A 24,629-nucleotide genomic window follows, 5' to 3' on the forward strand; every position below is an offset into this window, starting at 1 on the left:
TCATCCCAAATTACATTTATTGTGTTGTTGGACATCAGGATAAAGTTACAGATCGTGGTTGGTTGCATCAATTCCTTTTGTTAGATTTCCAGGCCTTACACAGTACTGTGCTGCTTGGAATTTTGGAGACAATTTCAGCTACTTCAATAAAATTAAATGCCTTTTTTGAGACAAATTCCCCTTAATTTAAGTAGTCTTGTAGTACAATGCAAACAGTAGTTATGGTGGGTTTTTTTCCCCCTGTCTTTCCTGCCAAATTTAATGCATTATGCACAGGAGTTCTTAATTTAAGTCTCAATCTCTTCCAGGTGTGTCCTTTCTTTGGAGTTCCTGCCAGGTGAGCAGAATTAACCCCTTTTTGCAGGGAACAGGCAGTCTGTGGGTGTGGGCAGGAAAAGGTGGATCACCCCCTGATTGGGGGCTTTGTGTGATTTTTTAACAGCTCACACCTGCTCAAAGCTGAGGACAGGATGTTATTCTGAGTTGCTTCGAGTGCCTGAGAAGTCTCCACCAAACCACCAATTCCTTCAGCTGATACTGAAGAATTAATTGAAGAATTAATTGAGGAATTAATTGAAGAATTAACTCCTGCACCCTGCAAAGCAAAATTCAGGTATGTGGTTTGCTTTGTGTCATTTAGGAGACACGGGAAAGATCAAGGACTAATTAAAGAGGTTGGCTGCCAGTTCTGTTTCAACTGTAAGTTTTCTCCTCAACAGTAACTAGGACACTGTGTTATAAAAATAATCTTACAAAATTCCACGGTGGAATGTTAGTAAGCTCTTAAGGTGTGCCCCAGGTTATTGCTGTTTGTGTGTCAGTCACTGGTTTATTTCTGATTTCACTTCAGCTTTGAGAAGCCAAACTAATTCTGATGTTTTCTTAAATATTCTGTGTGGATGATCATCAGCAGTGGAGAGATTTTTTTAGTCTTAAAGAACCACAGGATCCTTTAGGTTGGAAAAGTTCCTCTGAGACCATCAAGTCCAACCATCCCCCAGCACTGCCCAGGTCACCACTGACCCCTGTCCCCAAATGCCACCTCCAGAGGGCTTTGAAATCCCTCCAGGGAGGGGAATCCAACCCTGTCCTGAAAATGTTGGGAAGAAAGTTTTCTTGGACTGTGTGGATTTCCAATCCATTCTGACTGTTTAAGAGTTCTGGCTTTGCTTCACTAAGAGTTTGCAACCCAATAGTTGCTTTTTGGTTATAAAAGTCAAAAAAATCATGGATGAATTTACAGGTGCAAGTTCTTAAAATTAAAAAGAAAAAACAAACAACCCCAAACCCAAAATACAACTAACCAACCAACCAAAGAAAAAAAAATGAAAAAATAGGAAAAGAATAATTAAGGGTTTATCTAAAATTATCTGGAAGGCTGCTGCTGAAAAAGCAGTTCAGCAGACTTTGAGATAATACAGATTATTACTCCAGCTTTTTATTTCTTAGCCCTTTGTATCTTTGTCTAGACTCTCCTCCACCTTTATAGCATTTATTGTTGTCCTTAAAAGTGAGATCTTTAAATAAGAGTAGAGTAAAACCATTGACTGTCCCAGCTAAATACTTAAACCACAATTTAAACTGAAGCTCCCTAATCTGAATCCATTCAAAAAATCCACTTAAATTCCAGAATAGAGTATTTCCCACTGAAAGAGTTGAGTGAACAGAGCTGAAAGGTCTCTGATTCTCTGAAGGGAGGAGTGAGATGGCACAGAACCTGTTAGTCTGGACCTGCCAACCCAGATCCTGAGTGTGGAAGCACAACCTCCTCCAGAATGGTGCTCCTTTGACCAGGGGGAAAAGTGAAGTGAGAATTTAAAATCTGATCCATTGAAATTCAGATTTTATTTTTTTTTTCCTGGTATTTCCATTTAAAGGAAATTTCTTAAAAACCCAACATTTAAATCCAGTTTAATTTCAGTTCTTTTCCAGTGTAGAAATGTTCAGGAGGATGGCAATGCAAAGAGCTGCAGTTTAGAACCCCTTTAAAGCACCAGAAATGATTATTATCTTTAAAGCAAAGGCAGAGAGATTTTATTTTAATTTGTGAAGTTGTGTGAGACAAACCCTGGCTGCTTAAATTATTTTGTTGCTGTAGCTCTTAATTATCAGAAGCTACACTTTAATGAGAAGTTCCTACAACCTGAGGGGCACTGAATGCTCATAAAATAGCAGGGTGTTCAAAATGATGCACCTCTTTCACAGTGCAGGGGTCAGGCTGGGATTCAAGTGCTGCTTGGAAGCCATACGTGAAATTAAATGCTAATATGGGGTTTTTTTAGAACATTCTAGATGTCCCAGTGATGTAACAGGTGGTCTGGCACAGGAATTGCTCTCTGATGTGTTGTGATCTGGAGCTCCAGAGTTCTGCACCCTTGTTTTGCACCCTGAGCTTTCCTGGGTCTGTCACTCACCACCCACCTCTCTGGCTGGTGTGTCGTGAGTCGCTGTTGATCTGCTTTGCTTTCCCTTTATTCTGCTGTTCCCAGAGCTGGCATTTTATCCCTGGAATTAATATCTCCCAATGATACAAACTTTGCTACTTGGAAAGGCAGAATTTTTCAACAGGAGACTTGGCAGGGGACGTGTTAGAGCTGCTCTTAGCAGTTTAATTAATGCTGTGTTATGAATGCACAGTTTTTTGGTTGGTTTTTTTTTTTTCTCTTTTAGCAGATACTATTTGGAAACACTGCTTGATATATAGAATGAAAAAAGTGTGCACACTCCCTGAGTGGTGCACGTTGTTGTGGCTGTGAACTCTGTACGTTTGTAATGTGAAATTTGCCAAAGTTAATGTGTTGAAAAGTAACAAGTTACTTAAGTTAGTTAAACGTCTCTTCCTGGAGGAAAAATTACCATAATGGTTACTTTTACTAAAATGCAATTACTGTCATTGGAACAATCAATCATATTTTCTGGTGGAAGGAACTTTGCCTGGTTTTGAGTGCATTAAAATGTAGGATTTCTCTGCTCTGTGTTCAGAGGAGCTGCACAGGCAACAAACTTCTGGGGAGAATCAACTGGAAGTTCTGCTCATGTGGTTGTCCCTCGTGATATTCCAAAACAAACTTCTTCAATGAAATGGAGCCCAGTGGCTTGTAAAACACCAAGCAGAGCATTATAAACTCTGAAAGGCTTTCAAAATATTTGAGAGAGGTTTTGTGGCAGCTGAGCTTGATTAAAGCCCCAAGCAACAAGTTCCCATCTGCATTTCCCCACTTGGCTGCCAGAACCTGGCATGGAAATCTGTGGGACAGACCTTAAAGATCATCCTGTTCCAGGGACACTTTCCCCTAGTCCAGGATAACACTCAAACATATTTTCATGGCTGTTTTTATAGGAGTTTTCTTCCTTGCACAAAATAATTTTGTCCACAAAGAAGACTTGTACTTAAGTCCTCAGAGGTGAGAAATAATTTTGGTGCTCAGCTTAAGATGTCCTGTGAATATTTGAATTATTTTTTCAGACAGTATTGATCATTACCATGTGGAAATACGATCTGAATCCATCACTTAAGGCACAATTAATAATCTCCTGAGGGTTCTGAAGTTTAGCTGACTTGTTCTGAGGCAGTGAACCCCAAAAGGACATTTATGGTTTCATTTTTTACGTCTGTCTTTCTACGGAAACAAAAATAGCATCTTCATGGCAAAACAGCAGCTCAAACATGCACCAGAAGTGCTCTCACACTCTGAGATTCACGTTCATAGATGATCCTGCTGTGCCAAACACATCATCACAAACACAAGCATTCCATAGATCCCCAGGTTTTGTTGGGATTGTGCTAAATTTAACTTGCACACATCACTGACAATACTCATCTTTAGGCAGTTTTCTGTTGAAAATATGACTGTTATTTTAATTTCAGTGACAGTAGCTGGGTGAATTAGTGCTGCAAGTGTATTTTCAATATTTATTTCTGTGTGTGCTTTCCAAGCTCTCTTCAGCACAAGAGAGAAATAACCTGTGATTTAAACCACAGGATTTTCTCCTAAGTTCATTAAGGTGGTGCATTAAAATATATGTTTTGGTTTTAAAATTTATTCCTTTATATGAAAAGGTGTTCTGGCTGGTGTTCTGTTGGACTTTGCAGAGATCCCTTCTACAAAAATGACCTTTTCCTGAGAATGCTTTACTTCCCATCTCACTGTCCTGGGTCACCTGATAATATGAAAAACCCTAAAATTTGACCAAAGACCAAATTATTCTGTTCCAAGCCCACTGAGAGACTTTTCACTAGATTAGGACATATTATACATCCTCTTGTTTATCAGATTCTTCTTGCTAATGAATGACTATCTCCTTATCACATTTTCTATTAAACATCTGTAGATTCATATATATATATTTCTGGAATGATCACCTATTAATAACCTCACACGAGTCGTCCTGTTAGGATTACCCTGCACTGTTCCCATCTTGCAATACATTCCTGGAAAGGATAATTACTGCAGTGACATAATCACAGGAGTGATGATATTGTCCTGATGTTAGAAATGGAGGTTAATACAAATGAGGTTCTAATTAGAATTCCAAGGCCTGGAATTGGCACGGGGTTGATTTCCTTGGCTCGCGGCCTAATCTTGTTATGTTGTTTTGAACTATGAAGAGAGTGGGTTTAAAGATCTCCAGCAGAGCAAATGGGATGAGGGAGTTCTAAAGAGCTTAAAGAATCACAAAAGTGTAACTCCTCCAGAGCAAACCAGGTAATAAACCTTATTTTAGTTGTTTTTAATGCTTAAAAAGCTGGGCCTGAGAAACAATTGCAGTTTTTGGGGGGGGGTCAAACAGAGCGAGCCCGAGCCTTGTAGGGTTTGTGTTACTACATGTGCTACTACTCTTTAATTGTACAGTAATATGTAGGTGTAAACCATTAATAACATGGGACATTTTTATTTTTTAAAGTGCTTTTAGGCTTGAAAGACTAAAAAAATCACTTCATTCTGGCAAATATATGTGACATAATATTAGGCAGCCTCTATAGCTCTTCTAGTAAGACTGGTCAGAGAATTAACTTCCATGAGTTCTAAGGGATTTGCATCAAACTTTGATTTTGGTTGACTGATGGCACAGGGAATTCAGATATTTTAGTCCTTTGTTTGTTTTGTTTCTTTGATAAAATTCTGCTACCCCTGATATACAATAAAATAATATCTACAAAATAAAACAGAGGGAAAGAAATCTTAGCAAAGGCTTTTATGAAATCAAGATCAGGTCTTTGAACACCAGAAATTTTGGGTTTGTGAGTTACCAATTTCTACCTAATATTCTCTTCTGTGTTAAGGTGTGTAAAATGTGGAAGTCCATCAACATTTTGAAATGCTATTTTCCACTTATTATGACATCTTTTTTTCCTTTAGGTCACATGTGATTCATTTTGTACACAAATAGACACACACATTGCATAGAAATAGACACAAAGCAATAATTTCTTTAAAAAAAATCCCATTTTTGCTTTAAAAAACCTTCAAAAGTATCCACATTAATGGCTTAATTTCAATTCCATTCTTGATGAGAATGAGGGCTTTGCTCCACTTTTACTTTTCTCCCTGTGAGAAACCAGCTGGAAAGCTGGAAAGCACAAACTTCCTACAGGCAGAATTTTGTGTGGAAAAAGAATATGAAACGTTTGAATCACTTCTCTTTGTACCCTGAGGAGTTTGGGTGAGATTTTTTTATTCAAATCCTTGACTTTTCACCTTGGAGGATCCTTAAGTGGGTTCAGTATGTTGGTAAACATGTTCTTTCTTAATTTTTTTTTCATTTTCTTATAATTACTCCCCCTTTGAACGATCATTCATTGGATCTTCTGATGAAATATCCATTTAATGCTGATTCTGTGGCTCTTCACAACTGCTGGAATTTGACTTGCAACCGAAGCAGATCATCTTATAACTTATAATTTTGCCCATTTCCCTCTGCTATTTCTTTGTCTCTGCTGGAATGATCAACATTTCTTGATAGGTGGGTTTCCATCCGACTCAATAAATCCCTGTCCTTGAGTGGGGATGTGTCTCCGAGGGAATTCCCTGCGGATTTGGATCAAATCCATCGGAGTGAGACACCGTGAAGCAGGAGGAGGTGGAAGGAGGGAAACTAGGTCAGCTGAAATGATCCCTGAGACTGCTCAGGAGGGCCTGGGAAAGGAGGATTCTGATTTCACACCTGATCACTTCACACTGGAGTGTGAATAAATAAATTTGATTTATTGGAAAATAAAAATACCTGGATTTGTGTGGCTGTGCTTCAGGACACGACGGGAACATTCTGAGGAAAACAGACTGAGCTCCTAAACCCCTAAACTTTGAAATAGTAGAATAAACCTCTTTGCTTTCCGTTGTTTAGTGAAGATAATAGTTGAGTCTAGTGCAGGTTATTTTCCAAGTGACTAATTTTGGCAATTAGGAGCTGTTTTCTGCCGAAATTCCTGGTTTTTTTGCATCAGCAGAGTCCTGCCTTGGTGATCTCCTGTTCTCCAAGGAGTGTGTGTTCCTGGTGTGTGGGCAGGATGTCCAGACCCTTTCCTCTACCAAAATACACATCTTTTTCCCTGCCTGCCTTTCTACCTTTTCCTCCTGTCACTCCTACAGTTTATTTTAAACTTTAATTTATACGGAGCTCCTGCTTTCTCTATCAATATCACATCATTATTCTTACCTGATTCTCTTGATAATTTGTTTGCACTGGAATTCTTGGCAGTGAACTAAGAATTTCATTGTCTACCTACTCTCTTTTCTCTTGGAGAGTATAATAGAGTGGGAGGGAGAAGCCTCATGGTAATATTTTTATATTTGAAATGTAGCCACACTTTATGTGCTCCTACACATCGTGCTACTTATAGCTAATGAAACAAGTCTCATCTTGTGGTCTAGAGCTTTTCTATTTTGGACTATTTTGGGCTAATTCCACTCGTTTCAACTCACTCTCACTGATGCTGCTTCTCTTCTCCGTGGGATGGTTTAGGAAGGGACAATTAGCCCTGCCTGGGAAGCACAGCAATAATCCTCACCCTAAAAATGAGGAAGAGCAAGTGCATTTAGTGGGATGGTGCCTCAGCTGTGGCTGTTTCCCGCTGGATTGTCGTGGAGGAGGATGGATCCTTCAGGAACACAAAATACTTCCTCTTCTCCACCCAATAATTTCTGGGATGTGGTGACACAGAACTCGGTGTTTTCCTCCTCTCCCACCTGAGGCTCCTGGCACCTCAAAGTTCCCACAACCTTTCCTGTAACAAATCCAGCAGCACAACTGTTCTAATTCCAAGTCAATGGTAAGCTGAGAAAAAGAAAATCCAGCATCTACTGCACAATTACTAATTTAATAGTAGAATGCAATTTTTTGTTCTGTATCTTTATAAGCCAACCATCGAGTAAACAAAGCTTATACAGCAAGTGAATAGAATTTAGTTTAAAAATAGGTTACCATTGGCAGAGCTGATTATTTTTAATCCCTGTTTCTTTTCTCTAAGAGAAAAGATACTTTTACAAGACACACAGTTTATTACAAAAGGCAGCTTTTCTAATGGCACATCATCCTTTTGCACATCCATCATCTCCTGCCTGGGAGATTATTTGTTCTGCTGTGAAGATTCTGTTTTGAACTAAGTTTACTATACACTTCTCTCCTTACAGAAACTATTTTCCAGCCTATTTTTAGGTTGCTTCGATTTCAAAGTAACCCGGGAGTGCTTTGATAAGGTTGAAGGGTTGCACCTCACCTGAATTCAAAAGGCACAGCAACAAGGAACCTGCTGTGCTCTTCTCCCTCTCAGCCAAACTCCACGGTTGGCACCTGATGGAAGAGAGAAAAATCACCTGATTCGCCCAGATAGTGAAAAAACAACTCAAAATTTGGGAGTTTAATTACACTTTAGTATGAACAGCCAGTGGAGCATTCAAACCCACTCATTACAGACCAAAGAAAATATACATGGAGAAAAAAAATCATTTCTTTTATTTGGCTTTGCTATTTCCAACTCTGCCTTTGGCATAAAACGGGTTAATGGAACTGTAGAGGAAACCCATATTTCACAAAAAAAAGGAAATATTCTGAAATATATTCTGCTGGTGTAGAGAAATACTCAGTTTGATTTTTATATTTATTTTTTTGCCACATCTTAATACTTAGAATCTTTCAGCCACATTAAAACATTTTTAATGGTTTAAGATTTCACGATTGATTTGAGCTGGTTCGTTTGAATCTGATTTCACAACTGCAAATGATAAAACTTTTTAAAAAAACCCATTTTATGATCAATTTTAATATTTAATATTTAATACACACTATCTTGGAGACTTGTTGAATCCTTAATATTGTTTTCATAAATATGGAGATAAATTTTTGTGTCTAATTGTAGTAACACTGATCAGACATCTTCCGTGTGATCAGTTGGTTGAAACTTGATGGTCTCTGTGAGAACATGTGAAATACATGAAATAATGGCTATTTCTTCCCCTAAATATCAAGATAATGCTTGACAAAGGAACATTGTGTCCTTTCTAGATGTGGGTTGACAAAATAGGTGACAGTTCATTCTTTTGAGGGTAAAACCAACCCTTTAATTCTCAAAGCACATTAACATTGATGTCACCATGTGTTCCTGCTCTTTCCTGGTTCCACTCTCATTGTTGCTTGATCACATCCCAGTCCATTTTATGGTGTCCAGCAGGACTGGGAATTTTCTGAGATTGATACAGATATTTTTCAGGGGAATATTTCTAGTGGAAGGTTTCCCACTGCAGGTGGCGGTGGGGAAGATGCTGTTCCTCCCTAACTTGAGTTTCTCTGTTTGTTGTTAATAAACAATTCTGGGAACAAATTGCATGGGAGATGCAATTTCCTTTTTATGTGCCATGGAACTCTCAAATGTCAGTAAACATAGTACTAATTTTCTTCTTTTTTCCCCCCCCCCCCAGCTTATTTTTCCATAATAAATGCTTGTATCGGTTCTATTATCATAAATAAATCTTAATTTCCTGTAACATGTGTGCCAACCTGGAATAAATCCCTATGAGCATTTTCAAAATTTAGGAATTCAGTTTAGGAATTCAAATGGTTTGTTCAGGGTTTTTGGAGTCTTTCAGCTCTTCCCCTCCCGAGGAAGTTGGAACTGCAGTGAGGTCTCCCCTCAGTCTCCTCATTTCCAACTGAACACACCAAGTGCCCTCAGGGTCCTCACACGGCTTCAAATCAAGGCCCTTCCCCATCTTCATTGCCCTCCTCCTGCCTTGGCACCTCTCACCTTCAAATTCCATGGCAAAGGATGATCTTCTCTATTTTGCAGTACAGAAATCACCAGGATCAGAGAACCTCTCGTGGTGGGCTCACGCTGGGCAGGGCAGTGCCAAGCTGAGGTGCCCAGATCCGTGTTGGAACAGGTTCCCCAGGGCAGTGGGCACAGCACCAAGGCTGCCAGAGCTCAGGGAGGGTTTGGATGATGCTCTCAGGGACAGGGTGTGACTCTTGGGAATGGTCCTGTTCAGGGCTGAGGGTTGGACTGGATGATCCTGGTGAGTCCCTTCCAACTCAGTGTGTTCTGTGATCCTTTCATTCAAATCCTCTCCATCCCTGACAGCAACAAAATCAGAGAATCATCCAGGTTGGAAAAGCCCTCCCAGCCCATCAAATCCACCCTGTGCCTGATCCCTGCCTTGTCCCCCAGCCCAGAGCACCCAGTACCACGTCCAGTCCTTCCTTGGACACCTCCAAACCTCCCTGGAGGTTCCAGTGCCTGAGCACCCTTCCCATGGCTGCAGTGGGATTATCCTCACGCCCTGGGTTGGGTTCCTGGAGCAGCTGTGCCAGTGAAGGCCCTGCCCTGCTCTCTGAGCACAGCAATGCTCTTTGCCACACAAAAATACAGAGTCTCTCTGTATGTTTATTGTTTGTTTGGAAATAAAAAACTGGGCAGAAGCAGATCCTTTGGGCTTTGCTGTGACCAGTCAGTCCCCAAGTGTCACATAGACCTTGTGTGAAACACAGCCCCCAAGTTTTCAGTGTCTCATATCAGAGTTACCCTGATAACATTAGTTAATGTTAATTATTAAATTGAAAAATCAGCTAGTAAAAAAAAATCAGTTCATTTGCTCAGTTTCTGAGCAAAACACATTAACCACTGGAACGGGGCAGCACTTTGGGTGTTTCTAACTTTGGTTATCAAACCAGTTAATGTAGTTTCCAGTTTCCCTGGCTGGCCCTGCTGTTCCCTCCAGAGGTATCGGTATCCCCGGAGTCAGGAGGTGGTAAATCCATTTGTTCTGCTGGTTCCTGGGGCACAGCTGTTCCAGCTTGCTGGTTTTTGCCTGTCTGAGATCTTCTTAGGCCCAGGGGCTGATTTACTGCCCCATATGCTCTCTGTGGCATTTCTGCACCCTCAGTGACAACCTCACACTGCTCAGAGTTTACCTGTATTTGGCTGCTGCTTTTCTCTAATTTCAGACAATCTCATGCCCTCTCTATGTGAGAGATAGAACCTTTAAATAACTTTTTACAATATAAAGTCTTTTTGTAGGTGTCAGACTTTTCCATGAGAGCCCTTTGGACCAGAACATCACGTGATATGGTGCTGTTAGTCACTTGTGATGCCCCTTTTTCGCTTTCTTTATGAAAGAGGTGACTTTTAACCGTGTTTTTCACCGTGATTGTGATCTGCTTTTTAACTGTAACCGCGATCTTAAACTGAGACTGGCAAAACTGTGGCTTGTTTAAACCAGCACCGTGATCTTGCAAAGATTAGACAGTAACTCGAGAAGCAAATACAGTGATCAAAATTGTGAAGCAACTGCCTCGTGAAGAGAGATTGAATTCTTCGGGATTTTTCCCCTCTGCAGTGAGAACACTCAGTGCAGAGTTGTGGAGGGGGGGCTGTGAATTCATGAATAGTGTGGGAAAGGTGCACAGAACATCATTTTTCATCCTTTCCTCATCCCCCCAAGAAGCAAGCAGTGCACAAACGTGAAGTGTTCTTAAATAGCGGGGGAATGAGATTTTGGAATGCGCCGCTGCCGCCGGGAGATTGCGGAGGCCAAAAGCATGAATAGGTTTTTAAATCACCATCAGTGGCTATTGAAGGGAAACAAAAACCCTACAAACACACACAAAGCCACTGCTCAGGGCACAGACTCCTGCTCGGGAAGATCCTGGAGGGCTTATTGCAGGAGGTGGAGGTGTTACAGGCCTTGGTGGCATCCAGAGCCAGGAGAATGTGTTGATGAACATTATTCACACCCAATTAGCGATTTTTTGTCAGGGGCACATTCACTTCGTGGTTTCTGTTTGCTGGCATCACTAGAACCATTAAAAAAATTAATTTTGTTCATATCAGTCCATATTGCAAAAAAATTCCACCCTGGTCTTCAGCTTGGGGGTTTTATCCTTATTTTAGGCTGTTCTTTGCCTGCTTCACAGTATCCAAGGGGAAATGACTCCGGAGTAGCAAACAGAACACAAATATCATGGATGCACTGCAGAATTCATCCCGTTGTTCCCTTCCTTTGCATCACCCTGGGAGGGAGTGTCATGACAGGGCCTCACACCTCCAATTCTCCTGTTTCCCTTTGGATTGCACTTCCCTGTCCGTGACTCCAAGGCCGGAGAAACCCCCTTGATGGAATTTGCCAACGGGTTGGGCAGCGAAATCCACACTTCACATCGGACTGCCCCGCCGCCGCTGCCAAAAATAACAGGGATAACAGGTGGAAGTGGATCTGGGATGAGAAGCCAAAGGCTCCACAGCCATCCTTTGTATCCTCAGCAAGTGGGAGCGTTCTCCTGCACGGAGCCAATTCCAGGCCTGGAATGCTGTGAATGACTTGGACAGTGTTTTTCATCCCAAGGGTTTCTCCCGTTGTGCAAACTCTGACTCGCTCTGGTTGCTGGAGTTCAGTTTGGCATCGAGAGCATCACTTGTGTGACAGTTCAAACAGAGAGTTTGCTGTGGAAATGATTGGGATACTTATTCCAGACATCTTTTAAACTCTGGAATCTGCCACTGCTTAGCTGGGGAGAGTTTAGTAACCCACAACCTCTCTGGAGCCCCCCGTTACTAATAATTATATAAAGTTTTTCCGTTTTTGACAGGAATTTAGTGGAAAATTCAGTATTTTTCTGTTGGTTTATTTGCCTCTGTTGAGACTGAATCCTTCAGGATAGTGATGGGTCAATGGAAACATTTTCATAGTGGTTTGATCTTTGCTGATTTCTTCCTCGTGCCTGAGCCTTGTGGGTGAGAATTGGCTGAACTCAAGTTGATTTACAGAATCCACCACACGTGTTTCATGAGTCTTCTCAATTTTTTGTGATATTAAAAAATGATCAAGGCCTTGTGCCTCAAGAAATCCTATAAATCAGGATTAAAATCCTGCTTTTGGGCTGAGTTTCTGATATATCTTTAGGCTTTTGCTGCCAATCCAAATTAAATGAATAACCTGCTTTTTCATGCAGAATTGCATCAAATCATTAGACATAAAAATGCCCCTTCTTTGCTTCTAGGCAAGAAATTAAGTTTTATTGCTCTAAAACTATGAAGGAAATAGAGTAGTGGCCCACTGTCTTTCTCATGAGGTCTGGAAATGGGAGGGTTTGTTGGTCCATGGAGAAGAGATTCCAAGAGCTGCTCCAGGAATATTGCTATAAACAGAACTGCAGTAGGTTTTGCTGTTTCTTGCTAAGTGTTTTTCGGCCGCTGTGTGTAACTAATTAATACAAGTTCGATTGATACAGTTTGGAATTATTGTATCAGTTGATGTAACAAAAATTCTCTTCTGGGTGAATTCTCTCCAGCGTTTTTTAATGAGGAATTTAAAATCAATCACTAAAATCAATAATTACTAGATACAGGTGGCAAATAGTTAAATAAGAAGATGTCTTTGAATTGTTGAGAGTTAACATATTATGAATTATTATTCAATATTATAAGTACTTTGAATTAGTAGATAAGGGCTGAAAATAGAATAGGAAGGCATGAGATTTCCTATGTAAGAAAACTGAAGTCCACACCATCATTGTTGTGTAAGTAAATTTTTTCCAAAGGTAACAAGTGACAGGACAAGAGGAAACGGCCTGAAGTTGTGGCAGGGAAGGTTCAGATTGGATATTAGGAATAATTTCTTCATGGAAAGGGTTGTAAAGCACTGGAAGGGGCTGCCCAGGGCAGTGGTGGAGTCACCATCCCTGGAGGTGGCACTTGGGGACGTGCATTGTGGTGACCATGGTGGTGGTGCTGGTTGATGGTTGGACTTGGATGACCCTAAAGGTCTTTTCCAACCTTAATGATTCCAGGATTCTACATCAGAGTCTGCCTGAGTGGGTGTTGGGGTGGGATTCACCTGGACAGAGTGAGGGAGATGCAGTAATGAAGGTGTGAGTTCCCTTCCCTGGCTCCAATCCAGCTTAAACACGTTCCCAGCAGAGGTGCCAATTAAACAGTTCCCAGTTCTTGCAATAAAATGCAGCTGCAGAATGCACCACTGTGGTGCAAAACCTGGCCTGGTGATATATTTAAGTACCATGTGTGTGAGTGTATGGGGGAAACTGCAAACACAGCTGCTTTTTTAGAGCTTTTACACTCTTCCAGTGGTTCCATTCAGTGATTCCCAGGTCAGGCTGTTGGGAGGTGGGCAGGAAAACCCTCTGAAATGAGGCTCCTGGCTGAGTGCTGGTGACTCTTCCCATGACACTGCACCACTTCTGCAGCCCAGGATCTCCCTGCAGACAGCAAACCAACCCCCTCCTGCATAGCTGCAGCCAAAATAGCCCCAATATTCTCTTTACTGCTACTGTAGTAGCTCTTAAAATGAAGGATGAAGTCATAGAAACATTTTGGGGTTTGGTTCAGTTTCCTATTTCTTGGTGGCTCTTTTTTAAGCCCCTCTGTCCTCCCAGGGTGCCCTCCTGGTGCTGAGTGTGCCCAGGATGGGTTGTCTGTGCTCCTCGGGGGCACTGGAACAGCCCCAGACAGCACTTTGAGCTTTATGGGGGATCAGAAGGGGTTTGCTCACATTCCTGGGGACAAACGAGTGGCAGAAAGTGCTTCTTAATTAACCATCAACTTAAGAACTGATACCAGAACACTTTGTTTTCCCTCTGGTTCCACAGAGAAATCCTGGGGGGCAGTTCTTTTATTTTGCACCAGCACAGGATCTAAAAGGTTGAGCCTCAAGTAGGAGCAGATTGGCAGGTGCCAAATAAAGTCCTAATGGAATAAATTTATTTACACTGATTGGTAGTAAACACCACACTCAGCACCGTGTTAACAGCCTGATAGTATGTTTTTATTTGCTACTAGAAATCAACTTGTACATTTAAGATTTCTAATCCCATGTCCTTATAACATACAGAACATCACATCCTTGCATATCAGGAATTTTGGGGCACATAAGGTGCATTTTGCTGTGTTCACTGGTGTGAGGGCTCCAGCTGAATTGTCATACCCTTGAGTTGCAAGTGCCTGCGTGTCATGAGACCTTTTATTAAAAAAAAAAAATATATATCACACTGTTCCTATGCCAAATATTCCTTTGGGAAGCTATTCTTGCTCCCACCCCCAATAGTAACAAGAAAATCCTGCCCTAGGAGTTATTTTTAAGTGGCTGGAAATAACACCCACATTATTTCAAGCCACTGGTGTATAAAATGTTTGTAAGAAAAGAACAACCACTTGTTTTGTTGTTTTCTCACTTCTGTTTATCCTTAAAGTTTAGAGAAGTTGCGAACCAAAATTGCCGTTCAAGATGTTTTGTGAGCGCCAGACGGGGCAAGAAAAAAATGATGTTTGTTTATGGAAATGAGAATTGCAATTATTCTTCTCTTCTATATTGTGATTAAACACAAAACAAAGCTCTGCATCCCTGATTCCCACACTTTGGGATCTGTCTGTTTGAACAGCTCCCAAAAACCTGTGGAATCAACCCCACGGAATCATCTTTTCCCTTTGTTAACTGAAAGGAATGAGGATGGTAAAAATCAACAGAAGCAATGAAAACATTCACATTATTTTGGGTTCATCCATTAACTTTTACAGATGTATAAAACATCATATCTATATATATATAAATATATATTTCATCAAAAAAGGTTTTTTTTTTCCCCCTGATTTACAGTTGCAGTGGTTGTGCAGGAGTTAAGTGTGGTGCTTGCAGGAGTTTATTTTATTCCAGCAGCACAATTTATTTATTCTCTGTTCAGACACCTTAGCTGGATATAAATAATTAACAAAAGTCAGTATTTGCTAGTATTTTATTTAGGCAGAGCTCGAATTTAACTAAATCCTCAGTATATTTCCACCGTTACAGGCAGCTTATGACTTCAAAGACAACAGAATTTGTACCATATGTGTCAGGAGTAGTTTGAGAACTTGTAAAATAACATCTTAAATGCAGTCACACTGTGTACTTCACTTTTAAAGATTATATTCTTCAAAAGAGAAGTTTTTGCTAGATGCTGTTATGCTCCTCATTTCGGGTGTAGATGCTCCTAAAAGCATGAAAAATAAATGGTCAAAACCGCCTTTAGTAATGTTTCCTTGTGCATTTTAATTCATTTTATAATACTTTTTGTCTGTATTTAGCTTCTATAGCCGGAATTAATTACCCCTGTAACAACCAGCAGAGGAGTTTTTGGAATTGCTCTGTATTTTAAATATAAGGAAGCGTGTTAGGCCGTGCATCCCAAAGAACTTCTGCAACAACAGACTGTTTATTTGATGGAGAACCCTTTTTTTTGTGTTGTTTTTTTTTTTTTCCTTCCCAAACTGTATCTAATCAAACCCTTCCAAAGCAATGCCACGCATCCCATGCATGTCCCATAATTCTCCCTGGAGACAGTGCACAGCTGCTCAGTTCAGTATTAGCTGCTTCTTAGGGCTTGGTGTTTTCTTTCAAGAAAAATCCCAGATGGCCGAGTGTCTTTTCACACCAGCGTCGGGAATACGAGCCCGGTTCAGGTGCAGAGGTGATGTAAGTCCATATAATTCTGCTTTAAGGATAAAAATCCCACACTGAGCCCAAGGAGTGGCTGTTTTCCTCCAGTCCCTGGAGCATCCAGACTTGATCCAGCGACAGGAGCGACACGGAACACAAACTGTTGTGTGTTAGAAAGGACACAGACATCCTGCACCTATAGGTTGAACTCCCTGTGATTTCTCTCTGTTTGTCACTGTAATTATTCCAGCTCTGGTTCTGAGTTGTGGGAAGTGCTGGAGACTCCTCCAAACCTCCCGCTTTTCCCAAGTTTTCCTCTTCAAATGCTGGGTTCCTGTTCACACCGACACATCCTCTTTGAGAGGGAGAGGACACTTGCCTGGAGATGCTGGTTTATGAGGGGGGGTTGTTACTCATTTTGAGGTGAAAGCCACTGATTCCAAACATATCTCAGATATCCCAGATTCTGGATTTGTTTTTCTGTTGAAAAAAGAATAATTGCAGCACATCTGTTCTGAGGAGCTGATGGTGAGGGCTGGATCCCACCTGAGTTACCTCCCATGCTGCAGCCAGGGCAGCTTGGACTCAATGGTCCTGGAGGACTTTTCCAACCTCAGTGATCCTGGGATTCTTTGTTGTGATGTGAAGACACATCCCAGTAAAAGGCTGAGATCCTACAGAACTCTGCTGCAGAACTAACAAGCATTTAGGAGCAGTTTCCGTGTGTTGCTGTCCAACACCAGCTCCACTCCACCCAAATTAAGCAGGAGGAGGTAAAAACAGAGTCAGAGGAACATGGAATAGGGACAGACACAAGCACACAGCCCCTACTGTGGGATTATGATGAATTTTAGAATTAGTGCTGGTGGACACCAACTTTCTCTGTCCCTGGGCAGTCTCTCCCTGTTGAACTTCTAATTTATTGCAGCAGAATTGGTGAAGTTTCAAGGCCCACAGCTTTGTTGGGAACACTGAACTCAGTTGTGAGGATGGGGCTGTACCTGCTGTGTGTTTCCCAGGCTGTTTTCCAGGATGTTTTCCAGGCTGTTTGAAATCCCACATGTGCTGAAGCTTCCAGGAGCTCTTTCCTGTAGCCTTCCCAGTTCAAAATACCCCCCTGTCAACAAATTTAACAGGTCTAACTTAAAGCTAGTTTTTGGTTGTATCTTAAATCTCTCCCTTCCTACTTCTAACTCAACTCATTGCCCATAAAACCAATGACAAATTCAGCAATTTGAGCACTAATATTTCTACCATTTAAAAATGTTTAGGCAGCACTCATTCCCCCCCAGTGCTTCATAGCTCTGTTAAACTCTGGTGTCTGTGTCTGAGATTTTTTTTCAGAGTTCTAATGATTTTTCATTTGTCCCTGTTCACTTAAATTTTTTATTATTCTTCCACGAATTTCCTGTCATTAATTTAAATCTTCCTGGTAATGAAAGCCCTCAGTTGGAGTCTCAGCATATGCAAGTGTGTAGCACTTCAGCTTTTGTTTTTCCTGCCAAGCTCAGTTGCTCACTCCTAGAGCTGCCATTCACCATTACCTTGCTGAATAGTTTTTATTTATTTCACTTTTCTGGTGCAGAAGCATCTCAGATCGTTTTCTCTGCTCTTGACTTTTTGCAGATTTTCTGAGCTGAAGGGTTTTTTTCATCCTGTTCTGTCAGTTTGATTGTCTAATTCCTTTCTACAACACTTCTATCATTCTTACTTAAAACTGCAACATCTTCTGAGGGATATTTTCCTTAATGCTCATTTTCATGTTGGTTACTTTTTATTCCAAGACAGACAATACAAGAGGTAAAAATCCAGCCTAATGCCAGTTTTTGTGGAATAGTCTGGATGAAACAGTTCATTACATTTGCCTTTAATACCTGTGATTTGCATTCTGTTCATTAGCACCCTGTATTTATTTTCAGTCTCTGTGTACCTGTGGACTTTACAAGGATGTGCAAAAATGAACTTGGGATTGGATGGATTTCCAGGAAACACCAGTAGGATGTTGTGGAAAATATGGATTCTTGGCACAGCTGTTGATTTGAATATAGATTGGATATTGGGAAGGAATTCCTGGCTGGGAGGGTGGGGAGGTTTCCCAGAGAAGCTGTGGCTGCCTCTGAATCCCTGGAAGTGTCCAAGGCCAGGTTGGAGCAACCTGGGCTAATGGAAGGTGTCCCTGCCCATGGCAGGGAGTGGGACTGGATGAGCTTTAAGGTCCCTTCCCACCCAAACCATCCTGAGGTTCCTGATAACAAGAAAAGATGGTATTGAGGACCTTTCCAAGCCTGTTCAATGCTCTGAGACAAATATCCTCAGGAGCAGGAACAGGCAATTCCCATTTATCCTTTATTATTTTATTCAGTAGTTGGGCACTGAACAGACTCCCCAGGGCAGTGGACATGGCTCCAAGGCTCCAGGAGGGTTTGGTTGATCCTCTGGGGCACAGGGTGTGACTTGATGATGGGCCTGTACAGGGCCAGGAGTTGGACTGGATGATCCTTGTGGGTCCCTTCCCACTCAGCAGATTCAGGGATCCTGTGGTCACACTCCTTCCTGCTCTTTACAGGTGAGTAGGAGTCACCTGTTTATGTCTTTCAGGTGCTTGGTTGCCTAAATTCTTCTTGTTGAGGGCAATTTTGGCTGTACATTTCTGACATGTTGTCAGCACATCAGTCCACAACATGTGACATTCCTGTGTTCTGGTCCTGGACAATCCAAAGGGGAGAGGGAACGGAGCTGTTTGGATGAACACATGAGGATGCTTCTCACAGTTTTATTTCCAAAGGTGTCTCAGAGCTCACACCTCTGGCTGCAGCTGCCAGACTAAATAAAGTTTAGTGATGGTGAGATCTGACAACTTAAAAAAATCCACCCAGCTCCAAACCCATGCATTTATTATCTCCCTCTCTGAAGCAGGTATTGATAATATTGATAATATTACCTGAGGGAGGTAGAAACCAAGGTTGAAAATTCATTTTGCAGTTCAAGAAGGAATTGTTCCATCAGCTTTGTGTATTGGGGTATTTGGATTTTGAGTCTCCAACGTGTAGAACCACATGAGATTTATTCCATCACCTCTTTTGTTTGGCTTGCTTTGGCAGTGCTTTTATGTCATTCTGTAAATTTGAATTGAATTTAGAAATTACTAGTTCTGGGCCTCCTTTAAACCCCCAAATCAATTTTGAAACAAATCTTTGTTTTGGGCAAAGTAACGTGTTGCTTCTGGTCTTTGAGAGATTTTGTGCTGCAAAAGATGTTGTTTTATGAGTGGGATAATTTCATGTGAGCTCATACTAAAGGGCCTCAGTTTTGTCCATGTGATGCTGGTCTGTTCTTCATATTTTAATTTGAACTAAGCTTTAATTTTGATAAGCTCCTTACACTCCTCTGCATCTGATAGTTTTTCCGGGAAGACATTTCCTACTGGAGGATTTTCAGGATAGAGCTTTCCTTCCCCCCCTCACTGAGCTCCACACATCCCTAACTGGGATGATTTATGACCCAAATAGTTGGGCAGGTTCAGGCTGGGTGGGGCCTGGGTTAGATCCTCGAGAAACAGGAGTTTACACAAACCCAGCCCAGCTCAACCTCTGGGTAAGAGCCAGTTCTGTAGAGCTGCTCTTAAATCTGCAGCTTTGTACCTAAACCTGCCAGGCCTCGTGGAAACTGGAAATTCTCTTCCCTTCCCTCTGCAAAAATTCTGTGAGCAGAAAACAAGTGAAATCACCTAAACTTCCAGTCAGCTCAGGGATTTATCCTGCAGAGTCATTTTCCCTGGAAACAAGACATTTGGAGATGTCCTTTTTGGTCAAGTTTTGACCAAGTCCACTGAGCTTTTCTATAACACAACGTGAATTTTGGAAACTGCTGGTAGAGCCAGTTCTTATCAACCACCCCAGACAACCTATTTCTGGTGCCTGAATAGGAATTTTGGGCTCCATCCTTCCAGATATTCTTTGTGCTGCTGGAATCTTGGAATTCTTAGAGATCTGTTGTCCTTGGGTGCCGTGAACAGGGGGCAACACACCGAGTGTGACTGTCACCAAATTTTGCTGGAGGGGGCCCCAAACCTTTGTTATCTTCCAGAAGGAAGGCAAGATCATTAAAAAGAATTCCCCAGTGCCTGCTCCTTCTTAATTACTTGTAAATTCATTATTTTAGACTCTGCTCACAGTCTATCCTGCCAGGACAGTAGCCTACAGGTCCTGAATATAATTTTATTAATGCCTTTGAAGCCGTCTATTACCTATTTAAAAATACTTCAAAATGTAATTATTTTAATTATTTTTAATCCTTCAGGATGCCTTGCTAATTATTCCCGATATTATAAATTTATTTTATTGCATGGGGTAGATTTTTGTCTGACTAGTTTCGGGGTTTTAATTAAAAGTACTAATGGATTTATTATTAATAGCTTTGGGCTCCATTAACTGGAATGCTAATCACCTTTCCTGCCCAGTATTTTCTGTGGGCAATCAGAAAAATCATTCAGTCCCCCTCAAGTAACTGTTGGAATGGGATGATTTGGGAGCAGTGGAGCAGGATGGGGCACTGGGACATCGAGGCGTTGAATTCTCTGTGCGCACCACAAACCCTTCACATCTTACAGTGTTATTTATTAAATCCACATGTTAGTCAACTTATTAAATTTATCTGTTGCAACTGTGGTCTGAGCTATCAAAGACTCCGTGGTTTAAAGTTGTACAGATCTTTTTTCAGACCTCACGTTGCTGTGCTGCTTCCAGAGAAATAGACTGAAACGACGGCTTAATTAAGCATTTTATTGTGATTATTCCGAGGTTTGGAACCAAGTGGGGGGAAAAAGCTTGAAGCAGCGACAAGGTGGGGGTCTGGGAATGAGGTGTGAGGGGTGGAAGGTTTCCTTAGGAAAGGCTGGAAGCCTCTGTGCTGCCTGGTTGGCCAGAATTCGGGGGCACAGACTGTCTGCGTGAAGCGCTGAGGAAAACAAGAGTCACTCCGCTATTATTCATGCAGAAGATGTGAATAGTTTGGCGGCCTGCAGCCATCTGGTTATAGTCAAAATGTCCATCCTGAGGCCTTCAGGGTGTACAATGACCAGAGATCCTGCAGTTCTTTCCATTCTTTCACCTCTCGTGTGCGTTCCCGGGAAGGAAACGCTCCGACAGAAATGCCGGGAATTCCGACGTTTCGCCGCGTTGCACAACGATGGTGATTAAAATAAAAAAACCGAACCCAAACGTACAAAAAAACCCCAATTGCTTTATTAAGATCTGTTTTGTGATAATGTTCATGGAATCATGGAATCCCAGGATACGCTGAGCTGGAAGGGACCCACAAGGCTCACGGAGTCCAGCCCTTGGCCTTGCACAGGCCCATCCCCAAGAGTGAGATTTAAAGGAGCCCAGAGGGATTTAAATCATGGAATCATAGTGAGAGTTAACAGGGAAAAGAGGCATAAGCACTCTCCTGGCCTTTGGAAAATTAGAGGAGGGATTGTGGGCTGCCTGGTCTGGATATGTGGATGGGACAGTTTGGGTTGGCCTGGCTCTTACCTTCCCTGTTCAACTGCAGTTGTAGTGTTTTTTTATCATTTTATACCTGAGATGAAGCCAGAACATGAATCACCTGAATTCAGGAGGAAAAAAAACCAACAAACAAACAGTTCTCCATAAGGGGGGTTCTTTGTGAGCAGAATAATTCAGTGGTCAAATTCTCTTTATTGCCTATTGCTCTAATGCTGAAAGCCAATTGAACAGAAAGTTTGCCTCTGTAAACCAATTTACTGATTAAAAATGGCACCCTCTGCCCATCCCCTCCATCAGGGCCTATTTAACTCCTCTCTTGGCCTCTCCAGACAAATGCAAAGTGACATCTCAGAGCAGGAGCAGCTATTACTGGCACTCAGGGCTTAATGCACTGACCTGGAGTTCCCTCCCTGGCCTTGGCACAGCCAGGATTAGGAGTTTGGAGCGTCTCCCTGGCCGTGTTTATTCCCCCAGAGGTATCTCTCTTGTATCTCCACACACCTCACGAGCTGGGAAGTTCAAATTAAACCCTTTGCCATCGTGTCTTGCAGCAAGTCACACTCGTGTGGCCGAGTATCAGACATGGCTGTGTCTTTGGGGGGAGATATTTTAGGGAGAGAAAGGTGAGACTCAACGTGGGGAATTAAGTTTATGTCTTTTGAAACAACCCCCTGCTCGGTTTCAAAGGGATAATTAGAAATTAAGGTGGTGTTCACATGGCTTGGATACTTCTGAAACTCTGAACTCGAGCACTGCTGCACCACAGACTGTTCTGATTGCACCAACCTCCCCTCTGAGGCTCTTTCCAGTAATCAGGGAAGCAAATTTCTTTACAAGCCAGTGGGAGAAGTGAATTTATAGTTATTCCCTGCCAACTGCTTAAAAAGCTGCCAGCTAATCTGTTTCCCTGCTTTTTGTGTCAAAGTTGAAATCCATCTCGGGCTCGAGTTGAATTCTTTGTGTAAAAGCCTGGTGGTTGCTGCTGTTTTCCTGCTGGGAAAAAAAACAAAAAACAAAACAACAACAAAACCAAAAACAAACCCTTGACAGAAAACTTCTGAGGCCGTTTTTTTTATAATCACAGCAGAACCTGAGAGCTCTGGAAGAGTGAGAAAGGGAGAATTACTGAGAATTCACACTGACCACTCGTTCAAACTGTCAGGCAGCAACAGTTACTGGGCTTTGTGGGTTTGAATATAAAAATTAAACAACAGTTACTGGACTTCATGGGTTTTAATGTAAAAATTAAACAACAGTTACTGGGCTTTGTGGGCTTTAATATACAAATAGATTTTGTTTAATGGAGTTTTACCCAATTCTATTAGTGAGCAACTGTCAGGATTGCCTTTCCAGATAATGTGATGACCAATTCCCAGAGGAATTCTCCCCTCCATCAAAGCTTCATTGAGGCTTTGGGTCCCTCTTTTTTGCACGACTTTGTCTCTATTTCTGCGAGTTCTACCCCATCTCCTTGAATTTTCTTCTGTCCTCACACTTTTATCATCCCTTTTTCTCACAAATCATTGCTGTCTGATGTTGATCCATCTGACATTTCTGATATTTGCCCCATCCTTGGAAGTGTTCTAGACCATATTGGAGCAACCTGGGATAGTGGAAGGTATCCCTGACCCATGGCAGGGGGTGGAATGAGATGATATTAAGGGTCCCTTCTCACCCAAACCATTCCAGGATTCTGTGATCCTGCTGTTTTGTGTGTCAAACAGTTTTCCTTTATTCTTGTTGCTTTTTAAGACAGAAAAGGTGCATTTGGGACAAATTATAGAAGCCATTGGTGCTTGACAGATTCAGGAAATGCCCATTTTTCCCTTCCCAGCTCGTCACACACTTCCTTGATCATTTCAGAAAAGCCTCTCTACATTTCAGTGTCTTACAGAGAGAAATATAAAGGTGCTTTCCATGGTACCTGTTGTAATATTTAGGAATAATTATTGAAAAAAAGTAAATGTAAGGAAGGCAAGGATGAGTAGAAACTGTGGCTTTTTCCTCAATCCAGCTTACAGCACTGGTCAGGAATATTATGGGCAAGTGGAAATAAATAACAGCACAGCAAAATATTCCTTCAGCCTCCATAAATCCCTCTGTGTTTTCCCAGTGTGTTCCACACCTCTGAACACCATCCCAGTGGAAGGGCAGCTTGTCCAGTTCCAGCCCTTGCAGCTGATTATTCCCCAGAGTTGCTCTTGGCACAGGCTTGTCCTCCTGGGCATCATTTGCAACAGAATCCTTTTGCAAGGTTAATTTGCAGAGTCTTTGTTATTCCCCAGTATCCTCCTCCCAAAAAATGGATCTTTAAGAATTCAAAGTGAAAGCATCCCAGCCCAACTGTTTCTGCTCAAACTTTTATCTCTTGCTTTTTAAACAAAGAGCACGTGGCAAAGTCATGAACAGGATCACAAACACTGATTTGGGACTTGCATTAGAAATTCAAAATATAATTGCACAGATTGAAGGTGTAATACAGGTGTATTTTCTCTTTGGGATGAATACATCAGGAACATTCCTGATTTTTGATCACACACTTACAGACACACTGTTCTTGCATGAGCTACTGTGTGGAGGTGACATCATTTGGAGTAACTTTTGTGACACTATTTTCATCCTGAGCTGCAGGAGGTGGTTTTGTGTGTGGTTTTGGTTTGTTCCACGTCTTAAACACAGAAGAGCAGCCTGGTCCTGAGTCACACAAAATCCTCTGGGGAGAACTCACAAAGAACTGCTCCATTATTTCAGGCTTATATTGGCATCTCTGATTTTTTCAAATCAAGTGCCAGTGCTGGAATAAATCTGCACAAAGTTTCACAACAGGAAATATTAGAACTGATATTGTATGAAAAATGGGATTCCCTCACCTGACAAACTGGGCTTGATCTGACTCATTTCAGTCCCAAAACTCTGTGTTAACACTTTGATTGTTGGTTGCAGCGTCCAACACCTCAGTGCGTGGGAGGGGCCGCTGGGAAAACAATAATGTTTAGGAACAGTGGTGCTCAATATTTAGGAAATCCACTCCTACCCACAAACACATCCTGACCTAAACCCTCTTCTGTCAAACCTGTTGTTTTCGAGGTCATGGTTAGAAGGTTTTCCCTTCAGCCTTGGCTGAGGACTGTTGTGCAACTTCCTCCTTCTGCCAGTAAAGGAATTTAACCTTTCCCAACCCTTTCTGGGCAGAGGGTTTGCACAT

The 24,629-nt window shown here is 41.7% G+C and overlaps 1 long non-coding RNA gene across 1 annotated transcript in view; it reads left to right on the plus strand.

Moving 5' to 3' along the window:
• The first annotated feature begins 306 nt into the window (after window positions 1-306).
• LOC113953230 overlaps window positions 307-24,629 on the plus strand; it is a 145,757-nt gene continuing 121,434 nt past the window's right edge. Inside the window, exons 1-2 of the long non-coding RNA XR_003529797.1 lie at window positions 307-337; window positions 443-613. This is a non-coding gene — a long non-coding RNA (uncharacterized LOC113953230). The remainder of the gene's footprint in view (window positions 338-442; window positions 614-24,629) is intronic.

The sequence above is a fragment of the Corapipo altera genome, unplaced genomic scaffold (assembly GCF_003945725.1).
Source record: "Corapipo altera isolate COAL_440 unplaced genomic scaffold, ASM394572v1 68, whole genome shotgun sequence".
Taxonomy (NCBI): domain Eukaryota; kingdom Metazoa; phylum Chordata; class Aves; order Passeriformes; family Pipridae; genus Corapipo; species Corapipo altera.